Source organism: Mobula birostris, chromosome 1 (genome assembly GCF_030028105.1).
Source record: "Mobula birostris isolate sMobBir1 chromosome 1, sMobBir1.hap1, whole genome shotgun sequence".
Classification (NCBI taxonomy): Eukaryota; Metazoa; Chordata; class Chondrichthyes; order Myliobatiformes; family Myliobatidae; genus Mobula; species Mobula birostris.
Genome location: NC_092370.1, coordinates 9548892 through 9564130, shown reverse-complemented (window position 1 = coordinate 9564130; position 15239 = coordinate 9548892). Strand labels below are relative to the sequence as shown.

At 44.6% G+C, this 15239-nt stretch overlaps 1 protein-coding gene across 1 annotated transcript in view; it reads right to left on the bottom strand.

The window, feature by feature from the left end:
- The window catches only part of pou6f2 (POU class 6 homeobox 2), a 688493-nt gene that overhangs the window by 25162 nt on the left and 648092 nt on the right, over positions 1 to 15239 (bottom strand). The gene's annotated exons all lie outside the window — the stretch shown is intronic.

Sequence of the window (15239 nt, the reverse complement as noted above, 5' to 3'; positions counted from 1 at the left end):
CCTGCCCTGGTGCCAGCCAAGTCTCTGTAATGGCCACTACATCATAATTCCATGTATGTATCCAAGCTCTCAGTTCATCACCTTTGTTCCTGATGCTTCTTGCATTGAGGTACACGCATTTCAGCCCTTCTACCTTACTGTCTTTACACCGTTCATTCTGCTTCTCTTTCCTCAAAGCCTCTCCGTATGTTAGATCTGGCTTTACTCCATGCACTTCTTTCACTGCTCTATCACTCTGGGTCCCATACCCCTCGCAAATTAGTTTAAACCCTCCCGAACCATGCTAGCAAACCTACCTGCAAGGGTATTGCTCCCCCTCGAGTTCAGGTGCAACCCATCCAATCTATACAGGTCCCACCTTGAATCATAGTGGATTTAATTTGTCTTTTTTGACATTGATCAACAGAAAAATTGTTTTTGTGTCAAAGTGAAAACAAATCTCTACAAATTGATCTAAACGTATTACAATTATTAAATGCAAAATAATAGATTGCACAAGTATTCACCCCCTTCAAATCAGTATTCAGTAGATGCACATTTAGCAGCAGTTATAGCCTTGAGTCTGTGTGGTTAGGTCTCCATCAGATTTGCACATCTGGACACTGCAATTTTAGAAACATAGGAAACCTACAGCACAATACAGGCCCTTCGGCCCACAAAGTTGTGCTGAACATGCCTCTACCTTAAAAATTACTAGGGTTCCCCATAGCCCTGTATTTTCTAAGCTCCATGTACCTATCTAAAAGTCTCATAAAAGACCCTATCGTATCCTCCTCCACCACCGTTGCCGGCAGCCCATTCCACACACTCACCACTCTCTGAGTAAAAAACTTACCCCTGACGTCTCCTCTGTACCTACTATCCAGCACCTTAAACTTGTGCCCTCTTGTGGCAGCCATTTCAGCCCTGGGAAAAACCCTCTGACTACCTACACAACCAATGCCTCTCATCATCTTATACTGTACACCTCCATCAGGTCACCTGTCACACTCCGTCGCTCCAAAGAGAAAAGGTCGAGCTCACTCAACCTGTTTTCATAAGGCATACTCCCCAATCCAGGCAACATCCTTATAAATCTCCTCTGCACCCTTTCTATGGTTTCCACATCCTTTCTGTAGTAAGGTGACCAGAACTGAGCACAATACTCCAAGAGGGGTCTGACCAGGGTCCTATATAGCTGCAACATTACCTCTTGTCTCCTAAATTCAATTCCACGTTTGATGAAGGACAATGCACCATATGCCTTCTTAACCACAGAGTCAACCTGCGCAGCTGCTTTGAGCATCCTATGGACCCGGACCCCAAGATCCCTTTGATCCTCCACACTGCCAAGAGTCTTACCATTAATACTATATTCTGCCATTGTATTTGACCTACCAAAATGAACCACCTTACACCTACGCTCTGTCCGCCAGAGAAAGCAGGATCTCCCAGTGGCCACACATTTTAATTCCATGTCCCATTCCCATCCTGATACGTCTATCCACGGCCTCCTCTACTGTAAAGATGAAGCCACACTCAGGTTGGAGGAACAACACCTTATATTCCGTCTGGGTAGCCTCCAAACTGATGGCATGAACATTGACTTCTCTAACTTCCGTTAATGCCCCACCTTCCCTTTGTACCCATCTGTTACTTATTTATATACGCACATTCTTTTTCTCTCTCTCCTTTTTCTCCCTCTGTCCCTCTGACGATACCCCTTGCCCATCCTCTGGGTTCCCCCCCCCCTTCCTTCTCCCTTGGCCTCCTGTCCCATGATCCTCTCATATCCCTTTTGCCAATCACCTGTCCAGCTCTTGGCTCCATCCCTGCCCCTCCTGTCTTCTCCTTTCATTTTGGATCTCCTCCTCCCCCTTTCAAATCTCTTACTAGCTCTTCCTTCAGTTAGTCCTGACGAAGGGTCTCGGCCCGAAACGTCGACTGCACCTCTTCCTAGAGATGCTGCCTGGGCTGCTGCGTTCACCAGCAACTTTGATGTGTATTGCTTGAATTTCCAGCATCTGCAGAATTCCTCGTGTTTACACCTTACACTTATCTGGGTTGAACTCCATCTGCCACTTCTCAGCCCAGTTTTGCATCCTATCAGTGTCCCACTGTAACCTCTGACAGCCCTCCACACTATCCACAACCCCAATCTTTGTGTCATCAGCAAACTTACTAACCCATTCCTCCACTTCCTCATCCAGGTCATTCATAAAAATCACGAAGAATAAGGGTCCCAGAACGGATCCCTGAGACACACCACTGGTCACCGACCTCCATGCAGAATATGACCCGTCTACAACCACTCTTTGCCTTCTGTGGACAAGCCAGTTCTGGATCCACAAAGCAATGTCCCCTTGGATCCTATGCCTCTTTACTTTCTCAATAGGCCTTGCATAGGGTACATTATTAATTGCCTTGCTGAAATCCATATACACAACATCTACTGCTCTTCCTTAATTAATGTGTTTAGTCACATCCTCAAAAAATTCAATCAGGCTCGTAAGGCATGACCTGTCCTTGACAAAGCCTTGCTGACTATTCCTAATTATATTTTATCTCTCCAAATATTCATAAATCCTGCCTCTCAGGATCGCCTCCAACTACTGAAGTAAGACTCACTGGTCTATAATTTTCTGCGCTAACTCTACTCTTTCTTGAATAAGGGAACAACATCTGCAACCCTCCAATCCTCTGGAGCCTCTCCCATCCTGATTGATGATGCAAAGATCATCACCAGAGACTCAGCAATCTCCTCCCTCACCTCCCACAGTAGCCTGGGGTACACCTCATCTGGTCCCAGAGACTGATCCAACTTGATGCTTTCCAAAAACTCCAGCACATCCTCTTTCTTAATGTCTATATGCTCAAGCTTTTCAGTCCGCTGTAAGTCACCAAGATCCTTTTCCATAGTGAAAATTGAAGTATTCATTAAGTACCTCTGTTATTTCCTCCAGTTCCATACACACTTTCCCATTGTCATTTTTCCCTCATTCTTCTTTACAAAACTGCTCAAGCTCTGTCAGATTGCATGGAAATCATTAGTGAACAGCCCTTTTCAAGTCCAGCCACAAATTCTCAATTGGATTGAGTCTGGACTCTGACTTAGCCACTCCGGGACATTAGCTTTGCTGTTTTTAAGCCATTCCTGTGTGGCTTTGGCTTTATGGTTGGGGTCATTGTGTTGCTGGAAAACAAATCTTCTCCCAAGTCACAGTTCTCTTGCAGACTGCATCAGCTTTTCCTCCAGGATTTCCCTGTATTTTGCTGCGTTAATTTTACCTTTCAACTTCACAAGCCTTCCAGGGCCTGCTGCAGTGAAGCATTCCCACAGCATGATGCAGCCACCGCCATGCTTCATGGTAGGGATGGTGTATTTTTGATGATGTTCAGTGTTTGGCTTATGTCAAACATAGCACTTAGTCTGATGGCTGAAAAGCTCAATTTTGATTTCATCAGACGATAGAACCTTCTTCCAGCTGACTTCAGAGTCTCCCACATACCTTCTGGCAAACTCTAGCCCAGATTTCATGTGAGTCCCCCACCGAGAGTGGTTTTCTCTTTACCACTCTCCCATAAAGCTGTGACTGGTGAATCACCTGGACAATAATTGTTGTACGTGCAATCTCTCCCATCTCAGCCATTGAAACTCGTAACTTCTCCAAAGCTGTCATAGTTCTCTTGCTGGCCTCCCTCACTAGTCCCCTTCTTGCACAGTCATTCAGTTTTTGAGGATGTCCTGCTCTGGGCAGATTTACAGCTGTGCCATATTCTTTCCATTTCTCAATGATTGACTTAACTATACTCCAAGGGATAGCCAGTGATTTGGAACTTTTCTTGTATCCATCTCCCAAGTTTTGCTTTTCAAAAACCTTTTCAAGGAGTTGTTTGGAATGTTCTTTTGTCTTCATGATGTAGTTTTTTTCAGGATACTGACTCACCAGCAGTTGAACCTTCCAGATACAGGGGTATTTTCCCTACAATCAATTGAAACACCTTGACAGCACACATGTGATCTCCATTTAACTAATTATGTGGAAAAACCAATTGGCTGCACTGGTGATGATTTGATGTGTCGTATTAAAGGGGGTGAATACTTATGCAATCAATCATTTTGTGTTTAAAATGTGTAATTAATTTAGATCACTTTGTAGAGATCTGGTTTCACTTTGACACAAGTCTTTTTCAATTGATTGGTGTCAAAAAAAACCCAAATTAAATCCACTGTGATACAATATTGTAAACAAATAAAACATGAAAACTTACGGGGGGGGGGTGAATACTTTATATAGGTACTGTATGCATCTAAGACTTTTGCACAGCACTGTACATTTCCATGTATTATGAATTTCTTGTAGAGTGTTGGTGAGACATGCAACAAAAACATTATTAAATAGTTATAAAGACTAAAAAAATTATATAAGAATATGTGAGAGATTAAAGTACAAGGAGAAGTTAAAATGGGGAGCCAGCTGGATTTTCAAGGCAACAAAAGTGTAAAAGTTAGAAGAAAATGTCCATTCGACCTATGCTGTTTATCATCATGTATACCTCTATCGAGTCTGCTCAGCCATTTAATCATGGCTGATCCTTTTTTCCCCACCTCAGTCCTACTCCTCAGTCTTCTCCCTGTAACCTTGGATGCTGTGCCCATCCAAGAACCTAATAAGCTCTGTCTTAAATACAACCTGGCCTCCATAGCTGCCTGTGGTAATAAATTCCACAAAATCATCACCCTCTGTCTAAAGAAATTTCTCCACATCTCTGTTTTGAAAGGGTGTCCCTCTATCCTGAGGCTGTGCCCTCTTGTTCTAGACTCCCCCACCATGGGAAACATCTTTTTCACATCCAGGCCTTTCAACATTTGAAAGGTTTCAACGAGATTCCCCCCGCCCCCCATCCTTCTAAATTCCAGTAAGTACAGACCCAGAGCTATCAAACGTTCCTTGTAAGATAACCCTTTCATTCCTGGAATCATCCTTGTGAACCTCCTCCGGACCCTCTCCAATGCCAGCACATCTTTTCTCAGATGAAGGGCCCAAAACTGTTTACAATACTCAAGATGAGGCCTCACCGGTGCCTTATAAAGCCTCAGCATCACATCCTTGCTTTTGTATTCTAGACATCTTAAAATGAATGCTAACATGGCATTTGCCTTCCTCACCACCGACTCTACCGGCAAGTTAACCTTTAGGGTGTTCTGCACAAGCACTCCCAAGTCTCTTTGCATCTCAGATTTTTGGATTATCTCCCTGTTTAGAAAATAGTCTGCACATTTATTTCTACTGCCAAAGTGCATGACCATGCATTTTCTAACATTGTATTTCATTTGCCACTGTCTTGCCCATTCTCCAAATCTGTCTAGGTCCTTCTGCAGCCTACCTGCTTCCTCAACACTACCTGCCCCTCCAACAATCATTGTATCATCTGAAAACTTGGCAACAAAGCCATCTATTCTATCATCTAAATCATTTATATGCAGCATAAAAAGAAGTGGTCCCAACACCGATCCTCACGGAACACCACTAGTCACTGGTAGCCAATCAGAAAAGGACCTTTTTATTCCCACTCACTGCCTCCTACCAATCAGCCAATGCTCCTTCCATGCCAGTAACTTTCCTGTAATATCTTGGGCTCTTATCTTGGTAAGCAGGCTCATGTGTGGCACCTTGTCAAACGCCATCTGAAAGTCCAAATACACAACATCCACTGCATCCCCTTTATCTATTTTACGTGTAATCTCCTCAAAGAATTCCAACAGGATTGCCAGGCAGGATTTTCCCTGAAGGAAATTATGCTAACATTGCCCTATCTTGTCCTGTGTCACCAAGTACTCCATAAACTCATCCTCATATCACAATATTTAGGAGACATTTGGACAGGTCCATGGATGGGAGGGGTATTGAATGCTATGGTTCAAGTGCAGGTCAATGGGATTAGTAAGATTAATAGCTCAGCATGGACTAGATGGGCCAGATGGTCTAATTCTGCTCCTATGTCTTATGGTCTTTTACCCTACTCACTAAGTACCTTTGGCTGGTGGGGTGTAGTTATATCTCTACCAAAGGAGGTGTAAGTCGCTCCTTCCCTCCACTAGCCTGCAGGTCACCCTTGGGTAAGGTGTAGCACCCGCTCAGCCCCCCGATCAGGGTCACGTGAAGCCATGGGAATAGGTAGTGGATGGTCGATTAAGCAGTTGGTGCTTATCATAAGTCGTAGTTATGCAACCACTGACGCTAGGCAATCTCTGAAGAGTATTGATTATGGCCGGGGTCACCCATCTTGTAAAGACACTGTCCAGAAGAAGGCAATGGCAAACCACTTCTGTAGAAAAATTTGCCAAGAACAATCATGGTAATGATACCATAATCACCCACATCATGATCACCCATGGCATGTAACGAATGAACTAAATACCTACCTTGGCACTTCAGCTGCAGCACACGACTTTAGTCCTATTTCTTGGTCTTTACCCCATTCCCTTTCCTACGATGCTTGGTCAAAGACTTACTCCACTTCTTTTGATATGATGTTTTAATGACCAGTCATTGTAAAACACCTGGTGGACTCTAATAACTAGAATAACGAGTATCTGGCAGTTTTGGGTCTCTTATCTGAGAAAAAGATGTGCTGATGTGAGAGAGGGTCAAGAAGTTGTTTGTGATAATGATCCCAGGAAGGAAAGGGTTAACATATGATAAGTGTTTGATGGCTCTGGGCCTGTTCTCACTGGAGTTCAGAAGAATGGGGGGGGGGGGGGGGGGACAGGATCTTAGTGAAACCTATCGAATACTGAAAGGCCTAAACAGAGTGCACTTGGAGAGGATATTTCCAATGGTGCAGGGGCACCTGTTGTGTCTGTGCACAATTACATCTCAATTAAATAAAAGCATGCACATAGGAGATAGCTTTAACTGGTGTATTCACATTGCAGTGAGAGACAGAGAGCAAGAGAGAGAGAGAGAACAATGTGCATGTGTAGACAACAGCGCTTGTGCAGACAACAATGCGTATGTAGTGCTAAGAGGAGTCACTACTCTAAAAGAAATAGATCCATACATTACACTTCCCCCCCTTTAGATTAATGCAACATAAAATTGTAAATGTATAAAACATTCAATTTCCCCTTCATAAATCCATATTCCAAATAAACATGCTTTCACCACAGTAACAGTCCATATCTAACTTCACAGTTCTAAAGGTTCAGTCTTTTGGTTGCCACTCTGTTTCTTTCTGGATAGCACCTCTGGACCTGTGGAATGGCATTAGGTTTGGCAGGGGTCTTGTCAACGATAACTTTCTTGTTGCACCTCTGGACCTGTGGAGTGGCATTAGGCTTGGTAGGGTCTTGTCTAAGACAACGTTCTCAGTTTCCCGTGTCACATTACTGTCAGTGACATCATCACTGAGAAGTAAACACGAGGAATTCTGCAGATGCTGGAAATTCAAGCAACACACATCACAGTTGCTGGTGAACGCAGCAGGCCAGGCAGCATCTCTAGGAAGAGGTACAGTCGACGTTTCGGGCCGGTGTCTGTAATGCATCCATCTTGTTGGATATAGTTGACTCAGGTGTGTTCTTCAGTTGAGCACGTCTCCATGTCTGATCGCCAACATTCACTGTGTGCATCAGTGTTTCAGTTCTTGTAGCAAATCTACCGGATATCCACTCATCTTCTCGATAATCATGTGCTCGGACTTACTGTCCAATCTTGAAGTTCCTTGCTGGTTCACTTGGCAACAGGCTGAACTGTTTATTCTGTACTTCCCTCCGTAGACCTGGTTTCAGGAGGTCTATGTGAGATTTCAGATTCCTGGTCATGGACAGCATTGCAGGTGTTTTATTTGTCATCATATGAACAGAGATCCGATACACAAAAGGGAAGTTGTCCACCTCGTGCTGTAGAGAAATGACCTCTTTGTCCATAACTTTAATGGACTTCTTGAATGTTTGGATAAACCTTTCAGCTAATCCATTCATTGCTGGATGGTAAGGAGATGACTTGAAAAGTCTGATGCCATTTTTTTTCATAAGTAGTCTGAATTATTCTGATGTCTATTGTGGTCCATTGTCACTCACAATTTGTTCAGGTAGCCGTTTCTGGTGAAGATAGTCCTCAGAACAGAGACAATCTTTTCTGAGGTGGCTGACGTAATTTGGTATGACATCTGGCCACTTCAAATGAGCTTCCACAGCAATCAGAAACATGGAGTCCATGAATGACCCGGCAAAGTCAAAATGTACTCATTGCCATAGTGATGACGGTTACTCCCATGGGTGTAACAGTGCATGTGCAGTTGCATTTTGAATTTTTTGGCATCCCAAACTTCTTTTGGCCAAGTCTTCAATCTGTTCATCTCTTCCCAGCCATCACATGTAGCTCCAGGTGAGACTCTTCATCTTGACTGTATCCATGTGTCCTTCATGAAGATTTTCTAACAATCTGGTGTGCAGGTTAGAGGGAACCACAACACGAGATCCACACATCAGCGTCCTTTGACATGCCAACAGCTGGTCTTGTTTTGCTGAGAACTCTGGAAACATAGGGTTACCATGAGCTGTCCATCCTTGCATGATGATTTCATAGACTTTTGACAATGTTGGGTCATTCCTTGTTTCTCTTTGTATTTCGGAATTTGTGACCTGCAACTGGCTCACCAATGCGGTGTGGAACACTTCTGAAGACTTCTCTTTTTTAGTTGCCAATAGTGAAAGATGTGACAAGCCATCAGCATGGTGAGGCGACACTTCACCTGTGAGTCGGCTGGGGTGATATACTGCGTCCGCTGCTCCCGATGTGGCCTTCTATATATTGGTGAGACCCGACGCAGACTGGGAGATCGTTTTGCTGAACACCTACACTCTGTCCGCCAGAGAAAGCAGGATCTCCCAGTGGCCACATATTTTAGTTCCACATCCCATTCCCATTCTGACATGTCTATCCACGGCCTCCTCTACTGTAAAGATGAAGCCACACTCAGGTTGGAGGAACAACACCTTATATTCCGTCTGGGTAGCCTCCAACCTGATGGCATGAACATTGACTTCTCAAACTTCCACTAATGCCCCACCTCCCCCTCGTACCCCATCTGTTATTTATTTATTTATATACACACTTTCTTTTTCTCTCTCTCCTTTTAGTCCCTCTCACTATACCCCTTGCCCATCCTCTGGGCTTCCCCCCCTCCCCCTTTCTTTCTCCCTAGGCCTCCTGTTCCATGATCCTCTCATATCCCTTTTGCCAATCACCTGTCCAGCTCTTGGCTCCATCCCTCCCCCTCCTGTTTTCTCCTATCATTTCAGATTTCCCCCCTCCCCCTCCCACTTTCAAATCTCTTACTAGCTCTTCTTTCAGTTAGTCCTGACGAAGGGTCTCGCCCGAAATGTCGACTGTACCTCTTCCTAGAGATACTGTCTGGCCTGCTGTGTTCACCAGTAACTTTTATGTGTGTTGCTTGAAATTCCAGCATCTGCAGATTTCCTTGTGTTAGCATTGCTGTGTTGTTTGGTAACCTTGAACTCTATGTCATAAGAATGGGCTCCTAGGAACAATGCCCAACATTGTAACTGGGTAGCAGTCGTCACTGGAATTCCCTACCTGGGATTGAAAATGGGCACAAGGAGCTGGTGATCTGTCACCAGCGTAAACTTTTGTCAATAGAGGTAGTAGTGGAACCTCTTTATAACCCATGCCAGACTAAGGGCCTCGCGATCAATCTGTGCATAGTTGTGCTCTGTTCTCAGTGATCTTAAAGCAAACGCAATCAAGTGTTCAGATCCATCTTTCATAATGTGTGACAAAACCACAGCCAACGCACTTTTCGTCCCTCTTCCCTCCGGGAGAAGGCTCAGGAGCTTGAAGACTCGTACGGCCAGATTTGGGAACAGCTTCTTTCCAACTGTGAACGGATCCTGACCCGGATCTGGGCCGTGCCCTCCAAATATCCGGACCCGCCTCTCAGTTTTTTTGCACTACCTTACTTTCCCTTTTCTATTTTCTGTTTATGATTTAAAATTTCAATTTTTAATATTTACTATCAAGTTGTACTCCAGGGAGCATGAAGCACAGAATCAAATATCGCTGTGATGATTGTACGTTCTAGTATCAATTGTTTGGTGACAATAAAGTATAAAGTATAAAGTAAAATGGCTCCATTGCCCATCTGATAGGCAGGGATGGGGTCATAATGGTTGAGCAGTTCATCAGATGTTATTAGTCTCTTTGTTTCCTTGAATGCTCTTTCACATCTTTCTGATCATTCCCACTTTGCTCTTGTCTGCAACAGTGCATTCAATGATGGTAGTAGTTTACAAGGCACAAATATGACCTGAGTTGTGACACATTTTCTGGTTTGGGTGCCTGTAGCACTGTTTCAGCCTTCTCTTGTGACTTATGTAAGCCATGCATATCAATAACATGTCCACAATATGAAATCTCGTTCTTGAAAAACTCACATTTCTCTCTCTTTGCATGCAGACCATACTCACTCAGCTTAGTAAGCATTTACCAAGGTTCTGGAGGTGCTTTTCATTATTCTTGCCAGTCACAATGATGTCGTCTAGGTAACATTGTGTTCCTGGGATATCTTGGAGCACTTGGTCTATTGCTCTTTGCCAAACTGCCGGAGCTGATGCGACACCAAAGACGAGACGATTATACTGGAACAGTCCCTTATGAGTGCTGATTGTGAGGAACTTCCTGCTTGACTCCTCAATCTCCACTTGCAGATAGGCTTGTGACAAGTCAATCTTTGAAAACCTCTCCTGCCTGCCAAAGATGCAAAAATGTCTTCTATTTGTGGTGAGGGATACTGAAAATACGCAGCACTGGGTTGATGCTCACCTTGAAATACCCACATATGTGAATGGCTCCAGCCTTCCCTTGATTACTGGGACAATGGGCGTAGCCCAATTGCTCCACTCAACCTTGGAGAGAATTCCAGATGCCTCCAAGCCCGGCAGTTCAGCATCCACTCTAAGACATTATGTGTAAGGCAATGGACGTGCTTTATGGAATCTTGGTGTTGCTGCTTCGCCCAGTTCAATTATGGCGTTCATGCCTTTGAGTTTACCAATCCCCTTCTCAGACTCCTTCTCATTAGCATTATAGAAACATAGAAACATAGAAAATAGGTGCAGGAGTAGGCCATTCGGCCCTTCGAGCCTGCACTGCCATTCAGTATGATCATGGCTGATCATCCAACTCAGAACCCTGTACCTGCCTTCCCTCCATACCCCCTGATCCCTTTAGCCACAAGGGCCATATCTAACTCCCTCTTAAATATAGCCAATGAACTGGCCTCAACTGTTTCCTGTGGCAGAGAATTCCACAGATTCACCACTCTCTGTGTGAAGAAGTTTTTCCTAATCTCGGTCCTAAAAGGCTTCCCCTTTATCCTCAAACTGTGACCCCTCGTTCTGGACTTCCCCAACATCGGGAACAATCTTCCTGCATCTAGCCTGTCCAATCCCTTTAGGATTTTATACGTTCCAATCAGATCCCCCCTCAATCTTCTAAATTCCAATGAGTATAAGCCTAGTTCATCCAGTCTTTCATCATATGAAAGTCCTGCCATCCCAGGAATCAATCTGGTGAACCTTCTTTGTACTCCCTCTATGGCAAGGATGTCTTTCTTCAGATTAGGAGACCAAAACTATGGTTGTTGCACAATACTCCAGGTGTGGTCTCACCAAGGCCTTGTACAACTGTAGTAGAACCTCCCTGCTCCTGTACTCGAATCCTCTTGCTATAAATGCCAGCATACCATTCGCCTTTTTCACCACCTGCTGTACCTGCATGCCCACTTTCAATGACTGGTGTATAATGACACCCAGGTCTCGTTGCACCTCCCCTTTTCCTAATCGGCCACCATTCAGATAATAATCTGTTTTCCTGTTTTTGCCACCAAAGTGGATAAGTGGATATGCAGCCGTGACAGTCTCCGGTTCATGCTTCCTTTTGGGCCTGCGTTGCCTACTGATGTCACACTGAGAGCTTTGATTGAGGACCAGTTTAGTTGGATTTTTCTCAACCATTCACGTCTGCAAAGTGCTGGCCTTCCACTTCCACATAAAGCCCTAACTGTTGTCTTTGGCCTCCATACATCACATTTACTTTCAGTTTGCCTTTGGGAGACTCTATTTTGCCTGTGAAAGTCACTGAGGTCTTCTCTAATGGTAAATGAGAAAACCATCAGTTGTGATCCATACAATTTTGTGATCTGCTTCAGTCGTACTTTGCAGTCCTAGCATGACGGTTCACCTTGGTCAGACTCTATGGTGTCCGATTCTGTTTTACATTCGGTAACTTTATGCATTTGCTTAGTTTTGTGTTTGGGACTTTTCATTTGGTTATGTGCTTTTTGTTTGCCTTGCACGTTCTCTCTATATGACCTTGCCTATGACACTTTCTGCAGACTTTTTCTTTGAACCAACAGTCATTTGCATCCGGGGAGGATTTGCCACATTAATAACATCTTCGGCTTTTTGTACCATTCAGGGATATTTTGTACATTTCACATTCTAACCTCCTGTTCTGTAGTTCTGCTGCATCCTTTGCTGCAGTCTCTAACGATATTGCAATGGTCAATGCCTGTTCTAAGGTTAGGTCTCGTTCAGTAATAGTCTCTTTAGAGTGCTTTGACTATGCATGCCACATACAAGCCTGTCCCTTAATCTATCAGAGAGTTTGTCTCTGAAGTCACAGTACTGGGAATTTTGTGCATTTCTGCAATGTATTCAGAAATGTTTTCATCTTTGACTGGTTCCTTTTGTAAAATCTAAATCTCTCAGCTATTACCAGTGGTTTAGGGGTCAAGTGATTTTGTAAAATTGTAACCATCAAACTACATCCATCGAATGTCTTACTTGCTGGGTTTCCAGAGGTTGCTAAGTTGCATAAGAGACAGGCCCATTGAGCTAAAAAGTGCAGGGACTTTCTTTTGTTCCTCCACGTTGCTCTTGTTACAATACAATTCAACCTTCTCGATATATGACTCCCAGCCTTCATTAGTGCTATCAAATTCAACAACTTTCCTGACTGAAGCCATCGCCACGTTATCTGCACTTTAAATTCAGCGCGTCTTTTACAGTTACTCACGCGTTCCTTTGTTAGCCTCCATGAGAGCTTTCTCGTGCTGCTTAACTCTTGCTGTTTCATCCTGCAGCTGTTGGTGTGGTTCGTGATATTTTCTGATATTCAGGTTCGTACCTGTCGCCAATTCGTTGCGCCTGTGCACAGCTACATCCCGATTAAATAAAAGCACGCACACGGGGAGATGGCTTTAACTGGTTTATTCACATTGCAGTGAGAGAGAGAGAGAGAGACAGAGAGAGAGACAGAGACAGAAAACAATGTGCATGCAAAGGCAACAGTGCCTGCACAGCCAACAGATCAATATGTAGTGCTGGTTGTGGCGGGGGGGGGGGGTCATTGCTCCAAAGGAAATAGATCCATACATTATGGCACCCAATCTTTTTTATGTCATGGACCAATGCCATTTAGCAATGGGTTCATTGACCCCAGGTTGACAACTTTTGCATCGTGGAACAAGTCTAGAATCCGAGGCACAGACTCAGAATAGAAAGATGTCCCTTTAGAACAGAGATGAGGAGGAATCTCTTTAGCCAACGGGTGGGAATTCATTGCCACAGACGGCTGCGGTGACCAAGTGATTGGGTATATTTAAAGTGGAGGTTGATAGATACTGGGGGGGGGGGGGGTCAAAGGTTAAAGGGAGAAGGGGTTGAGAAGGAAAATATGTCAGCCATAATCAAATGGCGGAGCAGACTCAATGGGCTGGATACTCTAGCTTTGCTCCCTTGTCTGATTAGAATCTGTAGAGTTTCTAATTCTGATCCGTAAAAATCTTCTAAGTTTGACTCTCAATGAGAACTGGCTTGGTGAAGTGATGCAGAAGATTGTAACTCTGGAACAGCGAGTTTCTGGCCCCTGCTCTCGCTGTGGCAAGAGCAACCCCCCTCTCCCTCAGTGGAGAGTCTGAGACACCGAAGTGCGGTTTGTGAACTGTAGTTTGATGGACTCTGGGTCAACGCACTCTTTGGTGCATCTGCTGCTGCCCGCACGTGTGTGTGTGTGTGTGGGGGGGGTGGAGGTGGGGGTCGGTGCTTCTACTGGTGTGGGTGGGGGTGGAGGAGGTCGATGCTTTTGCTGTTGCTTGTGCGAGGAAAGAGTCAGGGCTTCGATGTTTCTATCATTCTATGGGGTTTCTTTGTTTTGTGGATGTCTGTGAAGAGGATGAATTTCAGGTTGTACAGGTGTCCCCTGCTTTTCGAGTGTTCACTTTACGAAACCTCACTGTTACGAAAGACCTACATTAGTTCCCTGTTTTTGCTAACAGAAGGTGTTTTCACTGTTACAAAAAAAATCAGCGTGCGATAAAAAGCAGCGCACGTCCTGAGCAGCTGCTCTCCCTCGGATTTGGAATGGCATTCTCGCCGGCATTGCTTAAACACATGTCTGTGAGCAGCCATTAGCAAGATGAGTTCTAAGGCGTCGGAAAAGCCTGAAAGAGCTCATAAGGGTGTTACACTTAGCGTAAAACTAGACATAATTAAGCGTTTTGATCGTGGTGAACGAAGTAAGGACAACGTGAGTTTGGCTTGTGGAAGCTGACGAAGATGATGTTGAAGAGGTTTTGGCATCTCATGACGAAGAACTGATAGATGAAGAGCTGATGCAATTGGAAGAGGAAAGGATAACAATCGAAACCGAATGCAGTAGCGAACTGAACGTGAAGCAACTGCGTGAGATTTTCGCTGCAACGATACAATATGACTTTACTTTTGAAAGGGTACGTAGGTTTAGGGGATACTTGCAGGATGGTTTGAGTCCTTACAAAGAACTGTATGATAGAAAAATGCGCGAGGCTCAGCAGTCAAGCAAGCCTTCCACATCAGCCACAGCAGACGACGAACCTCGACCTTTGACATTGAGGCGGGCAGTCATAGGAGAAGATGAGCTGCCTGCCCTAATGGAAACAGATGATGATGAGATGACACCCCAGTGTCCCACCACCCCCACCCCCACCCCCTGACTGCGGACAGATACCGATTCGTGGAGAATGCAGCGGTAGCCGGGAGGCACACAGCAAATCTTTAAGAAAAAAGCCGAAATAAACATGCTAAATAATTAGGTGCCGCCCGGCACGTAATTGTCGGCCCAGATCAGAGGCGACGCAATCGGCAATCGCATCTGATCTGGGCCAACATTTACGTGCTGGGCGGCACCTAA